Genomic DNA, 20,311 nt, shown 5'->3' with positions numbered 1-20,311 from the left:
TGAGGAAACTAAATTAGACATAGGAAAGATAGACATAGGAGGAGAGTCACATACACAGGCAGAAGGTTAATGGTGCCCTTTTCTAACCTTCACAAGCACCAAGCAGGAATGTGCTGTACACACATTCAGGCAGGCAAAACATAAAAAGAATAAATCTAGTTTCATACATAACATAAAAAGAACAAATCTAATTCAAAATTTAAAAAATAAGTATTTTAAGTGCAAAGACTTTAACAACAAAGTAAAATCTTATTATTAAACTTGGCTATTATAAGTATTAATTATTGAGCTAATCAAGTCTCTACTTTTGTGATTCTAGTTAATCACATAAACAAGTGTTTCAAAAGCTATTAAACAAACTCTGGAATAAACAATTACATATAAACAATAACTGAATCCTTTTAACAGGAGTAATTTTTTTTTTTATTTTACAAGACAGGGTTTCTCTGTATTGTTTTCGAGGCTGTCGATCCAGCCTGGCCTCAAACTCACAGAGATCCACCTGCCTCTGCCTCCCGAGTGCTGGGATTAAAGGCGTGCGCCACCACCGCCCGGCCAGGAGCAAATCTTTAATAATTCACTACTTCAAACAAACTTAAGGATTTCATTTTGAACATATTAAACTTGAGGTGGCTATAGACAGGTAGAAACATCAATGGGAAACTCAATCTAAGACTCATTCTGCAAAGCTAAAAATTACACATTTGGGAGTCTCTAGAATATGGGCATACTGATGAAACAAAATGTAACTAGGAAAGAAAATAAAGTACAACCCCAAGAACAAACATATCTGTACATAATAACAACTCCAAACTATGCTGCAGACATGAAGTTTGCCACTTAACACCCTAACATGTCAGTAAGAAATGGACTCTCAACTTACTTTGAAAAATTCATTTTAAGTCTACTTTCAAGACTTGTTATATGGAAATAACAACCAGGAAAAAAAAGTGGCAAGAGATACATGTATATGGATGTTTATCCCAATATAATCAAAACAATGGAGATGGGGGAAAGTAGGGACAGAGCACACAGGGATGGCCTCTCCATATAATGAACTATTACAGCCATTAAAAGGGCTGAACAATGGAAAGTATATGTTCATCACATATGTTTGTTTGTAGAAAATAAAATTCTAGCTTTGCTTTTAAAATTCTGTGGATAAAACATAAAATGACCTAAGTCAGAAAACTGAAATTAGTAACTTGGGGGAAGTTTTTTCAGAGTTTGCACTTAATATGATTACTGCGATGAGAGAAAAAAAATTACTACAAACAAAACTATAGCTGCTTTCAAAATTTAGAAAGAAAAGGATTCTGATAGCAAAAGTATATTTAAGACTGAACTTTAAACATTATCAAAATATTGCTTCTACTTTAGCACCTTGTGCAATTTCTGGGTTCTATTTCTCCATAACATGTTTACAATTTCAATGCATTATCTGACTGAGACAGCATATCATACCTTGAATGAGAAACCCAGATCCTACTAGCCCCAAACATATAATACAGTCTGAGCTATTATACAGAGAAGCGCCTTGAAAAACCAAAAAAAAAAAAAAAAAAAAGAAAAATCTTAGTTTTAAAAATAGACATGGCCTTAAAAGGATGAACAAAAGTACTACAATTAAATGGAACCAGGAAGCAAGTGCCACTATCCTAATATCTGATAAAATAAACTTCACACTACAATTACTCAGAAGTGGCAAACAATGGCACTCATTCTAATCAAGGGAACAGTTAACCAACAGTTACTAGCACACACACACACACACACACACACACACACACACACACACACACTCACTCACTCTCACTCTCAGGGGTTCCCAATTTCATTTAAAATTCACTACTGGAATTAAATGCACAAATTAACATCAACCCATTAATAAATAGTACGAGAATTAAATACCCCATTTTCTCCAACAAATGGGTCTTCTGGAAAAAAATAGAGACATCAGAACTAAATGACATTATACACCAAATAGTTAAAAGTTATCTATACAATATTTTACTAAAACACCAAAGAATATAAATTCAACACAACAGCACATGAAAGTTTCTCTACAACAGACCTCATCCTAGAACACAAATCTTTACAAATTCAGAAATACACAATAACTTCATGCATCCTATCTGACCATAATACAATAAAATTTAAAATTCACAACAAATAAATCTCTAGTAAAAACACAAACTCATGGAGATTAAACAACTCATTATAGAATAACAAATGGGTGAAATCAGAAATAAAAATTACCTGGAACTAAATGAAAATACCACACAACAAAACCTCTAGGACACAGTGAAAGCAGTCCTATGAGGGTAATTTATAGCTCTAAATGCCTAAACTAAAATACTGGGAACAGCACAAATAAATGACTTAATGAAGCACATCTCAAAATTTTGGAAAAACAAGAAACACATCAAATCCAAATGCAGTAGACTGCAGAAGCTACTAAAAATCACAGTAGAAATTAATGAAATAGGAACAAACAAAACTACACACAGAAATCAATGAATCTAAGAGCTGGTTCTTTAAGGAGATAAACAACAGACAGACCATTGGCCCAACTCACCAAAAGAAAGAAGATCCAAATTAACAAAATCAGAAATAAACAGGGAAGCATTACAATAGACATCAAAGAAATTCAGAATATTGTAGGGAGTAATTTAAAAACCTTCATCCCATTAAGTTGAAAAACCTAAAAGAAATGGATGAATTTCTAGAGTCAGCTAAACCACCAAAATTAAACAAAGAAAAAAATATCATCAACAGCAACCTAAAGAGACCCATAGCAAGTGAGAAGACTGAAATAGTAATAAAAAGCCTTATACCTAAAAAGTAACAGAACCAGATATTCACAGCAAAATTCTACCAGACTTCAAAAAGAAATATCTACAACCAATCCATCTTAACCTAGTCAAAAAAAAAAAAAAAAAAAAAAAAAAAGAAAACAGGAATACTGCTAGATTCCTTCTATGAAGTCAGTATCACTTTAATACAAAAATCATGTAAAATTACAACAACAAAGCCATACAGGCCAATGTTCCCAATGAACATGAATTTTAAAATGCTCAATAATACAGATATAACAGTAAAAAGATCATCTGTCATGATCTAGCTGACTTTATACCAGATTTACAGGAATGGGTAAAAACACACAGGTCAATGACTATAATAAACCGCATAAATGGACTTAAAGACAAAAATCACATGATCTTGCCTATAGTGCTGAAAGACCTTTGACAAATCCAACAAGCCTTCATGATAAAGGTTTGGAAAAGAACAGGACTAGAGGGAATATGCCTCAATAATAAATGTTGTATGTGAGAAAGCTAAGCCCCAGATCATTCTAAACGGAAGAAAAACTTGAAGCAATATCACTGCAATCAGGAATGTGAGAGAGAAGGGTTATATGAAAAAGTCAACCTATCCTTATTTGCAGATGACATGATACTATACATTAGTTTCCTAAAATTCTACCAGAGAACTTCTAAAAACAAACAAATTCTGCACTGCAGAAGGATAAACAACCAACTTCACAAATCAATAGGTTTTCTATACACCACCAACAAAAATATAGAAACATATAGGCACACTCCCATGAACAAAAGCCTCAATGAAAATAAAATATCTAACAATAAACCTAGAGAAACCCTGTCTTGAAAAACAAATAAACAAAAAGAATAAACCTAACCAAGGAAGTGACTGACTTTTACAATGAAAATTTTAAACCTCTGAAGAGATAGAGAAAGACACTAGAAAATGGAAAGATATCCCATGCTCATGGATTAGTAGAGTTAATATTGTGAAAATGTCCATTCTACCAAAAGCTACTTACAAATTCAATGCTCACAATCAAACTCTCCATCTCATTCTTCACAGAAATAATAAAAAAAAAAACTATCCCAAGAGTCATACAGAACCATAAAAGGCCCCAGACAGACAAAACAACCCTGAACAAAAAGAAAAGTACTGGAGGGACTATCATTCCAGATCTGAAGATGATATTACAGAGCCACAGTAATAAAAACAATATGGCACTGGCACACACACAAAAAAAAAGACATGTAGACCAGTGGAACAAAACAGAAGACTGAAATATGAGCATACATAACCTCAGCCACTTGAATATTCAACAAAGAGCCAAAAATAATACATACTGGAAAAAAAAAGAAAGCATCTTTAATAAATGGTACTGGGAAAACTGAATATATACATATAGAAGAATGAAATTAGACCCATGTTTTTCACCTTACACAAAAACTAATTCAAATGGATCAAAGAACTAAATATGAAACCTAAAACTCTGAAACTGCTAGAAGAAAACTATGGCAGTGTCCTACAGGACAGAGGTGTGTCAAAAGACTCTACTGAATTCCCAAGAATTAACCCAACAACTGACATACAGGACATCATAAAACTCAAAATCTTATGGATAGCTAAAAAAATAATTAAGTGAGAAGGAAGGCCTCAGGATGGAATAAATATTGGCTAGTTATACATCTGACAGGATTAACATCCAGAATATATAAAGAACCCCCCAAAAAGAGTCAAAAAATTAAAAAATGGGCCTTGGATTTAAGCAGAGAGTTCATTGTCCCTGGCAATTAGATAAATTGTTACAGAATATTCCTTTACATTGTGTGAATATATGCCATTATGACTGGTTTTAAAAAGAGCTGAATGGCCGGGCGTTGGTGGCGCACACCTTTAATCCCAGCACTCGGGAGGCAGAGGCAGGCAGATCTGTGTGAGTTCGAGGCCATCCTGGTCTACAGAGCGAGTTCTAGGAGAGCCTCCAAAACAATACAGAGAAACCCTGTCTTGAAAAACCAAAAAAAAAAAAAAAAAAGAGAGTGAGAGCTGAATGTCCAATAGCTACACAGGAAGAGGTTAGGTGTGACTTCTGAGGACAGAGAGGCTCAGAAAAGGAAAAAAGTGGGACTACCAGCTGGACACAGAGGAAGCAATACAAGCAAAAGGAGTGGTAAAAGCCATGAGTCATGTGGCAGCACACAGATGAGTAGAAATGGGTTAATTTAAGTTATAAGAGCCAGTTAGAAACAAGCCTAAGCTATAGACTGAGCCTTCATAATTAATGTCTCTGTGTTATTATTAGGGGCTGGTGGTCCAAAAACACTTGCTACAGTAAATGTCAATCAAAACAACTTTGACATTTCATCATACCTCAATCAGAATGGCAAAAATCAACAAAACAATCACAACATATGTGAGAGGAGATTGGACACTATTGCAGCTGCTTTGAAAACCAGTGTAGAGAATTCTCAGAAAGTGAAAAATAATACTATCATATAACTCATCCATACCATTTCTTGGCATATGCCCAAAGGACTTGAGTTTCTATTCCACAGATAATTGCTCAGCCACATTCAATGCTGTTCTATTCACAATAGCTAGGAAATGAAACAACTGACAAATGGACAGTGAATATGTGATACATATATACACTACTGAATACTATTCAGCAGTAAAGAAAAATGAAATGATGAACTTTGAAGGTAAATGGCTGGAACTAGAAAAGACATATTGAGGGAAGTAATGCAGACACATTAAGACCAATATCACATTGTCTTTCATCTTGAGGCTCCTAATTCCAAATTTTCAAATATCCAGATGTGACTACAAAGTATAGAGTAACTGCATAAGTCAGAAAAGTAAAAATGGACCAATGAGGGTGAGGAGGGCAAGAATGAGGGGAATACCAGGTACAAGTAATCTGAAGTGGTAAATGGAGGAACATGGGTTTCTATTTAGATATGGGGGTGGGGAAAAGGGAAAGAGAGAAGGAAGAAAATAAAATAACAGTAAAGATATCTTTACTGTCATAAGGAATCATGCATGCTATAAGCTATCTACCTAAAACAACTTACAATATATATAAAGTAGATAATAAATATTCATTCACATATTTTAAATGAAATTTCCCCATCTGTACTGACAACACTTCCCCACAAGAGCCATAGACTAACAAAAAGTTCAATATCAGGCATGAAGAGCCCTCTTCTGAGTCATTAGTCAGGACTGTGCAACAGACTCCCAAAAAGTTATAAGCTATTGCTATTGTCCTTGGTTTTCCCTGAGAAGTAGAAGATTAATCCATGATGCTGAAGATACCATATACCTTGTACATAGAACCCAAGCTGGATCTGAACTGAAAACAACATTCAAGCTTCCAAAGAAGAGAAGAAACCAATAGGCTTACCTAGCTATGATGCCTATGAACCACAACAACCAGCATGGCATGATAACCCTAAGGGTGCAGTGCAGTAGTGGCACACAACAAGGAAATCATGCCTGCTTCTAGAAACCTAGCCAACTACTATCCAGGGTTAATGAAGTCATGCATCTTGAAGGAGAACCTAAAACCACCACTTTACTAAAGCCAATAATCCCTAGCTACATTCTAAATATTTATCATACCCACAGATAAGTGTACCTCAACCCTCAATAAGGAAGTTTCTCAGCATAACTCCTGCTGAGTAAAAGAGGAGGCAGAAAGAGTATAAGAGCCAGAGGAACAGGAAATTTGCTGGCTCCTAGAAAGGTCAAGAAGCTACACCTATGAAGTTTCACCACCATGGCTACCTAAACATAAGTTGAACAAGGACAACAATAGACATGATGACATGGGGAAAAAAGTTCACTAAGCCTCGACCCTAAACAAAAAACGACAGGCAACTAAGGAATGTTTGCACGTGAGAAATCATCTTCCCAAGTAAAGAGTACACCATTTGATTATTTGATTCCAAATGGTCAGCCCTGAAAACATACATACAAGTAACATTATAAAGACTGAACAGATTGTATTTAAATATTTAGGAATACACACACACACAATTAAAGAAAAAGAGATCATGAATTTGAATAAGAGCAAAGTTGTGGGAGGGAGGAAAGGAAACGGGAAATGGGGTAACTATATTATACCTCAGAAAACTTTGTAAATACAATTACACCATTTCTCTCTCCCTCTCCTCCCTTCAACCATTCTCATCCCCCCCAATTCCTGTCAAATCCATGGCCTCTTATTCCTTAATTATTATTGCTACATACATGTATGCAAAAAATAATGTAACCTGATGAGTCCATTTAGTATTGTTTGTATGTATATTTTTTAGGGATGACTACTTGGGATTGATAACCACATAAGGGGTTCATCTCTGGGGAAGAATAATCCTCACTCTCTGGGCAGTTTTTAATTCTTCTTCATATAGAGGTGGGGCATCATACAATTTCCCCCATTTATGTTGACATATCAACTGTTCAGGTCTTGTATAAGCAACCATATTATTGAGATCTCATGAGTATAGCTTTCCTATCATATCTACAGAACACAATCTTAACAGCAAACTTCCTGGTTCTCTGGCTCTTAATAATCTTTCCACTCTTTCTATACTCTTCCTTCTATGCTCTTAACCACTGAACCACCTCTCTGGCCCTTTGAAATAATTTATTTCATTTTTGAATATAACTTTAGCTATATGTTTAAAAATAATCACAAATATATTTAAAAGTTTCAAGAACTGTATAGAAAATTCATTTCCCTGAGACTTGGGTATAGGGGTTGTGTTGCAGATGTGGTAATTAGGGCTGGGTATCCCACAATCAGTTGCTCTCTGCATTTTGATTGGTTGTGGCTTTCTGTAATGGTCTCCATTAGCTGTGAAGATACTTGAGGAGGGGTGAGAGTTACACCTCTAGTAAACATATTACTACATTTCAGGAACTTAAGCCATTATATAGATTTGGTGAAAAGAAATTTTTCCTATCTCTTAAGTATTGGGTGCTCCCCACTTTGAACTATGCTACAGAGAAGGTTAGAACACACATGTAAAAAAAAATGCAAAGATGAAGAAACCCTGAGCCATCCTTGGAACCACTTTAACAATGTTTCTCATTATAAAAAGATGATAAAAATCTTCATTTATTTATTTTTATTAGATAGCCTCTCTATTACTCTTGCAGGAAAAAAATTGGCACCTACAAGCAAATAATGTAAGAGTGGATTATAATTTGTTTTAAAAAGGAGGACATAACAGATATTTAAAAAATGTTTGCTAGGTCTTTTATGTAACAAATCATATTTTTTTCTTGGAATGTCACTTCATCTAGTAATTTTTATTCTAACCATAAAAAAATGGTATGCTAACATTAAGCACTGGTAAGATTTTTACATCAAAATATCAAAAGGGAGATAAAGCTGGAGATAGTCTTTGTAAATAAGTAGAGACTACTTAATGAACACATAGGTAAGTCATTAAAATGAGAGCTTCTAGCTGGGCAGTGGTGGAGCACGCCTTTAATCCCAGCACTCGGGAGGCAGAGGCAGGTGGATCTCTGTGAGTTTGAGACCAGCCTGGTCTACAAAGCTACACAGAGAAACCCTGTCTCAAAAAAACAAAAAATAAATAAATAAATAAAATAAAAAACAAAGTGAGAGCTTCCTACTTATCCTTGCAACAGACTGAGACCATTACAGAAGACCACAACAAATCAAAATGCAGAGTTGTGGAATCCAGCACCAAGGACTCATCTACATTACAACTCCTGTACCTAAAGCTCTGGAATCATTTGGGAAGAGTGGGCAGAAAGACTGTAAGAGCCAGAAGAACAGGGAGTTTGCTGTAAGATTCTGTCTCCTAGGGATATCACGCACTACACCACATAAAGTCTCTCCAATATGACTGCCTACACAAGAGCTGAACAAGGACAACAATAATAGACTACCCTAAGGTAGATGGGAGCCCAGGAAGCCTAAACTCAGGAAGGCCAAACTCTAATTTATCCTCTACTCTGAGCCTTGAATCCCTAAGAGGGCAGTGTCCATCTATACCCAGAAGAACCTGTGCAGTCTGTGACCTAGCCATGATATCTCCAAACTAGCTATTTGTCAGAAAAATTAAAACAAGGGAAGTATTCAGTATTGGAACTTCCTAAAATCAAAATGCCAAAATATCACTTTTCAGAAGTTCGTTAAGTTTTAGGTTAAAAATTCAATGCATCAAAAAGAAAAAACATTTGGTTAGGTAAGAAATTAAAAACATTTTAATTGGCTAAAATAGAGCATCTTTATATTTTAATTTGTAAATCTCTAATAATGGTTACATACTGTCATATGTTTCAGTTCTCCATTTTATGGTTTGAGACATTTAAGGATGAATGCTGAAAAGTTACAGGGGCTTAAAAGTGAAACATTAAGTAATGGACTCTATATTTGTTAAAGAAACAACACACCATTTTAAAATAATAGATAATTCAGTGCCCCTATCCCTAAAAAAATGTGTTGGCTGTAAGTATTGGATAATGAAGCATCTTGAATTTGCTAGACAAATTGGAAATTTATGTCAATAGTCACTCCTTCTAACTCTATAGTACACTCAAAAGATTTTACATATGCTTCCTTAAAACACCGCATAATTATTTAAAACCCATAAATTATTAAATCATTGACTAAAAAGGCGTCACCTTAAATTTATCAGAATAAATAGTCTACAATACAACAACTTTTGGAAATGCCAATGAACTGTCAATGATTGCTAGCAATTCACTTCTTTTCTTCTAATATCCTAGTTCATTTCTACAAAGCGGCACCAGAATACACTCAAGGCTCTACAGGAGTACGAGAACTGAGGATAACCATAGGAAACTTTAAGGTACTTACACATAGGTAAAATACTGCTCTTAATTAAACTAAAGCCCATCTACACATAACTTTACATCCCCAAATGACATCTAACAAAGGGCAATGGTACTGTCTTCGTGTGGGACATACAGGAGAAACAGACTACAAATACAGCAAGATTCAGAGATGAACATTCTCTTCCTGACCACCAACTTGCTCTTAAAAGTAATACTTATTTGTTAATGCACACACTTATGCCCAGTCCACATAATTTTCAGGACAGTATAATAATTTCTAGGAAAAATGTTTTGCAAAAATTAAATTCTACCTAAAGATGATTATCATTTCTAAAAGAATCTGAATTATCTATATTATGATTCAAGTAATATATACCTGAGTTATCTACATTATGGATCGAATACTGTAACTTTCTAACATTGCATCACCTCAGTGAAACCTGTGTGTAAATGTAAACACTTTCCTTACATTCAGAACCAGCGATTTTTCTTTTAAAAGTATCTCATAGAGTATAGTAATACAGGTAGGTATAACAGTATGAGTCAAGAATGTTCCCCATAGGCTCTGGTTTTGAGCCCTTGGTTTCCAGAATATTTAACTATTTGGGGGGGGGTCTATGAAACCTTGAATAGGTAAGGCTGCAGAAACAGGTGGATCTCTTGAAGAGTTAAGGAGGCAGAAAACAAGTGGATCTCTTGAAGAGTTAAGGAGGCAGAAAACAAGTGGATCTCTGTGAAATCAAAGCCAGTCTGGTCTATAGAGCAAGTTCTAAGACAGCTGCAAACCTACAGAGAAACCCTGTCTCAAAAAGCTAAATAAATAAACAAATAAACAAAGATAGATAGACAGACAGGAAGGAAGAGAGGGAGGGAGGAAGGAAGGAAGGAAGGAAGGAAGGAAGGAAGGAAGGAAGGAAGGAAGGACAGACCAGGGATTTAGTTCAGTGCTAAAGTACTTGGCCTAGCATTTTCAAGACCCTAGATCTACTAGCTATGGGGGGGGGGGGGGGCAGGAGGATATATGAAAGTTTTAGTATCCAGAAATTATCTCCATAGTCTCCTACATGAGCTTATAACTGTTTGAATCCTTTTTCAGGTTCTTTATTCCTTTTTGCTTAACTCAGTTTTGTTATTTCATGGAATTGATCATTGCAAATGACTGAAAACATCTGACTGAGCTGATATCATACTCCTTCACCCAAAAAGGTCAAACCGTTAAGATCCAGCATCCAAACAAAACAGAGAAAATAAAAAGCAACAAGAAAACATAAGAACAGTCAATATAGAGACCCAGAAATAAGCTTAGACAGATAAAATAGATGAAGGTGGGACCAGGTAAACCAGGCCCTGTAGCTGGGCCTGCCTTCCAGTTCCTGGGGACTGCTACAGAGCCTACACACCCCAGATTCCTGGTCTCCTCTTCCACCAACTGGACCAGGTAAACCGGGTCCTGTATCCGGGCCTGCCTTCCAGTGCCTGGGGACTTCCAGAGAGCCTCCCATCCCGGCGGGAGCCTATGCACCCCAGTTTCCTGGTCTTCTTCTCCACCCACAGAACCAGGCAATTCCGGGTCTGTGTATGGGCACATGCTCCAGTGCCTGGATACTGCCACTGAGTCTCCCCTCCAGGTGGGAGCCTATGCACCCCAGATTCCCGGTCTTCTCCACCCAGGGGACAAGGACTAGGACCAGGAAGAGGAGAACTACCAGAGTATTGGGGTTGCTTGCACCCATTGAAAGGGAACTCTGGTACCCTAGGCACCAGACAAGTAAGGGGATCTTTCTGCACCCACTAGAAGAAGGGATGGGAAAGAGACGATACAAAAACACACTCAGCAACAGAAAACAAATATGACACCGCCAGATTCTAGAGACTCCACAACAGCAAGAAACCAATATTCCAATGCAAATGAAGCAGAAGAGGATGGCCTTAAAAACAACTTCGTGAAAATGAGAGGTCCTCAAAAAGGATACAGGAAAATCCCTCAAAGAAATGGAAGAAAAAACAAACCAAAAAATGGAAGAACAAGCAAACCAATGGAAGAACAAGCAAACCAAAATGCAAGAAATGGAAGAAAAAACAAACCAAAAAATGCAACAAATGGAAGAAAAAAACAAACCAAAAAATGGAACAAATGGACAAAAAGACAAAAAAATTGCAAGAAACAATTCAACAGTGCAAGAGTTGAAAACTGAAATAGAAGACAATAAAAAAATCTGAAGGAACGCTGGAAATAGAAAAGCTGGGCAAATGATCAGGTACTACAGATGCATGCATAGCCAACAGAATAAAAAAGATGGAAGAGAGAATCTCAGGTGTTGAAAATACACTAGGAGAAATCGATTCATCGACCAAAGAAAATCTTAAGTCCAATAAATCCATAACACAAAACATCCAGGAAATATGGGACACCATGAAAAGACCAAACCTAAGAATAATAGGTATAGAAGGTGAAAAAAACCACCTCAAAGGGGCAGAAAATATATTCACCAAAATCATAGAAGAAAACTTTCCCAACCTAAACTCAAGGAAATTGAATAATGCACAATTGCACCATTCCTGGATCAAAGAAGAGATAAAAAAGAAATTAAAGACTTCCTAGAATTCAATGAGAATGAAGACACAACATACCCAAACCTATGGGACACTTTGAAAGCAGTGTTACAGGGGAAGTTCGTAGCACTAAGTGCCCACATGAAGAAACTGAAGAATAGTTATACTAGAGAATTAACAGCACAGCTGAAAGTTCTAGAACACAAAGAAGCAAACTCCCCCAGGAGGAGTGGATGCCAGGAAATAAACTGAGGGCTGAAATCAATAAAGTAGAAACTAGGAAAACAATACAAAGAATCAATGCAACAAAGAGTTGGTTCTTTGAGAAAATCAACAAGATAGACAAACCTTTGTCCAAACTTACCAAACAGCAGAGTGTGAACATGCAATTTAACAAAATCAGAAACGAAAAGGGGGACATAACAACAGACTCTGAGGAAATTCAGCTCATCATCAGGTCATACTTTGAAAACCTGTACTCCACAAAATTTGAAAATTTAAAGGAAATGGACAATTTTCTGGATAGCTATCACTTGCCAAAATTAAAGAAAGAAATTAAAGAAGATACCAGAAAATGGAAAGATCTCCCATGCTCTTGGATAGGTAAGATCAACATAGTAAAAATGTCAATTTTGCCAAAAGCAATCTACAGATTCAATGCAATTCCCATTAAAATACCAGAGCTTGAAAGAACAATAATTCAATTTTGTATAAAAAAAAAAAAAAGACCCAGGATAGCCAAAACAACCCTGTTCAATAAGGCAACGTCCGGAGGCATCACCATCCCTGACTTCAAAGTCTATTATAGAGCTATAGTCCTGAAAACAGCTTGGTATTGGCACAAAAAATAGACAGGTAGAACAATGGAATCGAATTGAAAACCCTGATATTAACCCACACATGTATGAACATCTGATCTTTGACAAAGAAGCTAAAAATATACAATGGAAAAAAGAATGCATCTTCAACAAATGGTGCTGGCATAACTGGATGCTGGCATGTAGAAGAATGTGATTGATCCATGTCTATCACCATGCACAAAACTTTAGTTCAAATGGATCAAAGACCTCAACATAAATCCAGCCACACTGAACCTCTTAGAAGAGAAAGTGGGTGGTACCCTTGAACGAATTGGTACAGGAGACAACTTCCTGAACATAACACCAGTAGCACAGACAGTGAGATCAACAATTAATAAATGGGACCTCCTGAAATTGAGAAGCTTCTGTAAGGCAAAGGACACAGTCACCAAGACAAAAAGGCAGCCCACAGAATGGGAAAAAAATATTCACTAACCCCACATCTAACAGAGAACTGATCTCCAAAATTTACAAAGAACTCAAGAAGCAAGTCTCCAAAACACCAAAGAATCCAATTAAAAAGTGGGCTACAGAACTAAATAGAGAATTTTCAATAGAGGAGTCTAAAATGGTTGAGAGGCACTTGAGAAAGTGCTCAACATCCTTAGCCATCCGGAAAATGCAAATCAAAACAACTCTGAGATACCATCTCACTCCTGTCAGAATGGCTAAAATCAAAAACACCAACGACAATTTATGCTGGAGAGGATGTGGTGAAAGGGGAACACTCTTCCATTGCTGGTGGGGGTGCCAACTTGTACAGCCACTTTGGAAATCAGTATGGAGATTCTTCAGAAAAATGGGAATAAACCTAGCACAAGACCCAGCAACTCCACTCTTAAGCATATATCCAAAAGATGCCCATTCATACAACAAGGATGTCTGTTCCACTATGTTCATAGCAGCATTATTTGTAATAGCCAGAACTTGGAAGCAACCTAGATGCCCCTCAACTGAGGAGTGGATAGAGAAAATGTGGTACATTTACACAATGGAGTACTATTAAGCAGAAAAAGAAAAAAATGGAATCCTGAGATTTGCAGGCAAATGGATGACACTAGAAGAAACCATCCTGAGTGAGGTAACCCAGTCACAAAAAGACAAACATGATATGTACTCTCTCATATATAGATTTTAGACATAGATCTGGGGAGTGCCAGCCTACAATCCCATAGCCAGAGAGTCTGGAAAACAGAACCTTCATTCAGTGGCTGATGGAAGAAGAGGCAGACTCCCACGACTAAGCACTGAGCTGAACTCAAGAAACCCAGTGACAGAGAGGGAGCACTGATGACCAAAGGCATTAAGACTGGGCAGGTTTAAGCCCCAGAAACAGCTGACCTGACAAGGGTTAGCTCTTGAATCCCAGACTGATGCCTGGGAATCCAGCATGGGACTGATCAAGACCCCCTGAATGTGGGTGTCAGTGAGGAGGCCTAGGTAATCTATTGAGCCTTGGGTAGTAGATCAGTATTTATCCCGGGTATACAAATGGACTTTGAACTCCCATCCAACAATGAGAGATGCATTCTCACCCTGGACTCTTGGGGGAGGGTCCAGGCCCTGTCCTGGATGATATGGACACCCCCATGTTGGGCCTCACCCTGCCTGGGGAAATGAGGGGATATTGGCGGGGTTGGTGGGAGGGTGTGGGAGGAGGGGAGGGAAAGGGAGAGGGACCTGTGATTGACATGTGAAGCAACCTTGTTTCTAATTTAAATTTAAAAATAAAAATAAAAAATAAAATAGATGAAGGCATTACAACAATTAAGGAACCAGGCAGGTGGCTTTGTAGGCAAAGCACTTGCTGTGCAAGGATGAGGACCTGAGTTCAGATCCACAACACTCATGTAAAAGCTGGGCATGACAGCATGCATCTGTAACATCAGTGCTGAGGAAGCTATAGCAAACTGAGTCCAGGCCTTACCAAATAGCTGGTCTAGTCAGGATGCCAAGCTCCAGGTTCAAAGAGACACTATCTTAAAAAATAAGGTAGAGAGTAATAGAAGAGGACTACTGATGTCAACCTTTAACCTCTACGCATGCACATACAAAACCACAAATACAACCATATACATGCAAGTCCCAATTACCCTACACAATTTTTTAAAAAGATGATTATAAAGAAATTTAGTATGTTCAAAAAGATATGGACTCAAGAGTTGGTAAAGTGCTTATCTTATAAACATGAGGGCCTGTTGATTCCCAGCACCCAAGTAAAAGATCATGAATGGTGGCGGCTCATGTTGGTAAACCCAGTGCTGAGGAGGCAGAAAAAAGTGGGTCCCTGAGGTTTCTTGAAGAGTCAGTCTGGCCTAAAGGGTGAACCCCAGGTCCCAATGAAAAACAAAGTGAATGGATGGACCATAAGAATTGGCACCCAAGATTGAGTGATGGCCTCTACACACATATGTTCACACGCACACACATGCAGAAGTGTACAGATAACAAATTGTAAAAGAAAGTAAGGAACATGGGATAAATTCAAATAAATCACAGAAAGAAAAAAGAAACTGAGATCAGGAGATGAGTGGTGGTATCAGTGACAATGAAGACAATTCAAATACATACCATTTGAAATTACAGGGAAAAGACTAGGATAAATGGAGTATTTAAGAAATAGTAGTCAAAACATTTCTACATTTAATTTTTAAAAATCTAAGCAAAATCATCTCAAAGAAAATCATCCAAGATACACACACCATAATCAAATTACTAAAAACCCAGTAAAAGATCTCCCCCAACCCTTTTGAAACAATGGTCACACTGTATAGAGCAGGTATGCTTGAAACTCGGTAGGTACTTCAAGCAGACATCAAACTCAGCAATTTTCCTACCTCAGAACCCTGAGATCTGGGATTACAGGTGTGTATCACCATAACTTTCTTTTTAAGTCTTATAGAAGCTGGAGTGATGGCTGGCTCTTGCAGAGAACCTGGGAACCAAACCCCACATGGCATCTTAAAACAATTCACAAGTTAGTTCCAGAGGATCTGGTACTCTCTTCTGGCCTCCCTCAGCATCAGGCACACATGCAGTGTATTTACATATCCACAGGTGAAACACTCATACACATAAAATTAAAATAAATAAATAAATCTTTTAAAACAAAAGTCTTAGGAAGAGGAGGAAGAGGAAGAGAAGGAGAAGAAGAAAAGTTGCAATATAAAAGTACAGCCAAGTGGTGGTGCACGCGTTTAATTCCAGCACTGAGGGAGCAGGGGAGACAGAGACAGGTAGATCTCTGAGTTTCAAGTCAGTCTGGTCTACAGAGTAAGCTCTAGGTTAGCCAGGGCTATGCACAAAGACCCTGTCTAAAACAAACAAACAAAAATAGGCTTTTGGTCAGAAACTACACAAATTATTCCTGTAACCACTAAATAGTCATATGTATCCAACAATAAAGCTTCAAAATACATAAGCCAAGAAGTGAATGAGAAACATATCCATTTATTATATCCAATTACTGTATCTATCAGAATGTCGGGATGTATGTTTGAAGTGTTAAAGAACACTCAAGTAACTTGACCTAATTATCACTTTTAGAAACCTCTACTCAGACACATCTTTCTAAGCACACATGAAAATATTCATCAACACAGTCCATTTTCTATGCCTTCTCATAAATGTCAAAATGTTCAAATGAATTATGTCATACAATGCATGTCTTGGAACACAAGAGAATTAGAGTCCTGTAAAAGAAATATATCTGGAAATTTATGTAAATATTTGGAAATTAGGGTAAATCACAGAAAAAAGCTCACAATGGAAATGTTGTAACTTACAATTCAAAGTAAATAACTATGTGACACAAGGAAGACTATGAAAACAAACAAGATTAAATATGTGTTCATACACAAGCATGCTCTGTCCTTCTCAATGCCTGCTTATTCTTAGGCCTACACTGAAACCTTTTCATGGGCTAGAGAGGTGGATGGGCAGTAGAGCGGCTGCCTAACATGAGCAAGGGGCTAGGTTTAATCTCCAAAACTATAAAATAATCATTTCTCAAAAAACTCTTAACTTTCTTTTAATTAAAAAAAAAACGAGAATTTGAATTCTTTATAAACATTTCCAGAAAGAAAATAAGACCTGCATTAACCTACTACAAAAACAAAGAATAGGAGCTGGAAGGATGGCTCAGGAGCTAAGTACTTGCTCTGAAATCATGAGGACTGGCATTCGAAACCTAGTATCCATGTAGCAAGGCCAGCAGCTATCAGGTAGTAAAAAGTAGGATTCCTGAAGCTTGCTGTCTTCTCAAACTAGTCATAGATTCAGGGAAGAGATTCTGCCTCAAATGAATAAATATAAACTGACAGAGGCGGCCATCTGATAGCCTCTACTAGCCTCTGCTTAGGCACACTGGTGTGCACAACCACAACCACATACACATATACATACATGTGCACACACAAAGAAAGACACAGACTAACACACACATGCATATAAAACTTTGAAAAAAATATTTTTAAAAATCTCTACAGACCAAAGTCTTTTATAAACACAAAAGAAAAAAAGGTTAACAAAATTTTAAGAAAATAACCCAGTAATACACAAAGATAACCAAAAACTCATGATTAGTTGTTTCAATTTGTTACAATTAATGTACCTGACAATCACATTGAGACATTTAAAAAAATATCGCAATAAACTAAGAACCAGTTAACAAAACTCTACCACCCATTCACGATAAGAAAAGAACGATCAACACGGGTTGGAAAAGTGGCTGAATGTGCTCTACCTATCATCAGGAATTACAAAATCTTACACAGGTGTCAAGTGTACATCACTGTTATTAGCAACAAACTGTTAGAAACTAACAACATTGAAAATGATTGTAAGAGATTAATGAAATAAAAAGGTATCAGACTTTTACATTGAGAAAGACTTTGAAGACTTAAATGGAAAAAGAAACCATTTGGAAGACTTAACATCATTAGAAACTCAATTCTTTGTAAGTGATTCATAGGGTAAAAACACTCAAAATCAAAATCCTATCAGCCATTCTGTAGCAACTGACAAGTTAATACTAAATCACAGAGACAAAAATGGGAAGGACCAGAGTACACAAAATGATTTTGAAACCAAATAGCAAAGCTGGGAAGTAACATTACTTTTCTGATGTTTGCTTTTGAGACAGGTTCTCACTATGCAGTCCTGGGTGTCCTGGAACTCACTCTATAGAGCAGGCTGGCCTCAAACTCACAGAGATCCACCTGCCTCTGCCTCCTGAGTGCTGGTATTAAAGGCATGTGCTACTACACCCAGTTAATATTACTTGCTTTAATAGTTACTATAAAGTTATAATAATCAAAATAGTGCAGCATTATCAAAAGAACAACATCAACAGAATAGAGCAAAACCCAGAACAGGTCCATACATAATAGTGAGGTAAACAGGGGAAAACAACAGTCTTTCAAAAGATGCTAGACAAATCTGATACACCAACCTTTATCTCTCACTATACACAAAAAAAACCTAAAAAATGATTGCAAATCTAAATATGACAGCCCAAAAATGTTCTAATGTATGAGGGGAAAATAAAACATTTTTCAAACTTCTGTCAATCCCAATAACAAACCTCTAATTTCTACTCAAAAGTAAAGCAGAATTAGAAAATTCCTAAACTGAGGCTCTCAAATTAGCATGTGCATCTTTAACGCATTTCCCATCTAATAATATTTTAGTAATTCCTAAGCAAGTCTTTATTCAAATACAACCCAGTGAACCACAGAAGTTTGCAATGAATAAGACACTCTATTCTGTAAAACCAGCCTCATGGAGGAAGCAGCAGTGCACTGACTAACTTAAACAAGACTTCAATGGTAATGGCTGAAGTCATACTCTTCAGCCATCACCAAGATAAATGGACAAAAGAATGGCTTCATTCCTACAGGGGTTCATATCTCTCTATTCTGAGCAGTTAGTGAACAAAATACATGAGAAAATTTGCATTTAAAGATTTACAACTACTCGGAGTTTACATTAAAATGAGAACTGGACTTTTATTATTATCACCCCAACGTAAGAAACTTTTAATATATAGTCGTAAGAAACTGATATGCCTATAACATAAAAACCAATTCTTTCTGCCATTTAATTATCAAAAAAAAAAAGTTAAGACTGTTAAACAGCAAAAGTATTCTCTTTAAGATAGGGTCTCATTATGTAGATAATACTGGCAAACATCTTCCAATCCTCTTCCCTCAGTTTCCCTAGTGGTAGAATTAAAATGTGTCACTATGCCTAGTAGCAAAAGGGTCCTTGAAATGTCAAAGAAAAAAAAAAAAAAACACATTTAATAAGCCTTCCCCAAGACTAATGTGACTATCTATCAGGTTCAATCCCTATTAAATGTTTCAAAATTACTTATTTTTAAATAATCTAGTATTAATATAATTTGTTTCTTCTACCTTAAATAAAAAGTGAAATACAGATAAGGTTTTACTCATGAAAACATCGGAGGACCATACATCTTACTTGCAATCAAAATAATTTAGTCCATACCTTTGTAAACATGGGCTCAGAGAAGGCAACAACTTCAAACCCACACAAAACACTGAATCCTCCAAACAGCCCCTAAAATGTGTTCTCTTTTCTTTTTCTCTCTGACCTTCATTTCTTCTGAGGCATGGTTAGACTTCCTTTGACTTCTTTCTTGAAAATCTTTCCTTAGACTATTTAATTCATGTCCTCCAACCTTATTTTCCCTTTACCTGTTTATTATCACAGGAAACTGGGAGGTTCTACTGAAGATGGATGTTCAAATGAAAATTAATATACATAACATTTTACATGAAGTATATAAGAAGAAAAGTTTAAAGTTATCTTATAAAATATAAGAAGCCTGACAATATATGTTCAATATTACACATTCCAATGAGACCTTGCAAATTTTCTCAATAAATTTAAACTAATCCCCAAGATAAACTCTACAATTATTGCCATTCAAGGTCTCAAAAATAGCCTGATTTTTAGTAAATGTTTCACTACAGTTACATTTCATAATATGGTAAAGGAAAAATATCTTACTAGACATCAACTCCTCTTACATTTGATCCTTGCAGAAAATTCTTCTTTGTTCCTTTTCCACAAGATACAATTCCTTAAGGACAAAAAGGGAAAAAGAAAGGAACTTGGTTATTATTCTTAACTCTTACAGAATTAAATGTTTTATTATTACAAAATTCTAATACTTAATACCATTCTTGGTAGATAACTCTGAAAATACT

General features: G+C 36.4%; 1 protein-coding gene across 9 annotated transcripts in view; it reads right to left on the bottom strand.

The window, feature by feature from the left end:
• Mef2a (myocyte enhancer factor 2A) overlaps positions 1 to 20,311 on the bottom strand; it is a 117,750-nt gene that overhangs the window by 76,048 nt on the left and 21,391 nt on the right. For 7 of the 9 annotated variants that reach the window (XM_040730559.1, XM_040730560.1, XM_040730555.1 and 4 more), the window contains one exon: positions 20,132 to 20,184. The exons of 1 other annotated variant lie outside the window; for it this stretch is intronic. The gene's annotated coding sequence lies outside the window, so the exon portion shown is untranslated. Of the gene's footprint in view, positions 1 to 20,111; positions 20,185 to 20,311 lie in introns of all 9 variants that reach the window. One more of the 9 variants, XM_040730565.1, reaches the window with a different exon arrangement.

This window comes from Mesocricetus auratus, unplaced genomic scaffold (assembly GCF_017639785.1).
Source record: "Mesocricetus auratus isolate SY011 unplaced genomic scaffold, BCM_Maur_2.0 Super-Scaffold_4256, whole genome shotgun sequence".
Taxonomy (NCBI): Eukaryota; Metazoa; Chordata; class Mammalia; order Rodentia; family Cricetidae; genus Mesocricetus; species Mesocricetus auratus.
The sequence above is the reverse complement of the archived record's forward strand: the minus strand, read 5'-3'. Positions and strand labels throughout refer to the sequence as shown.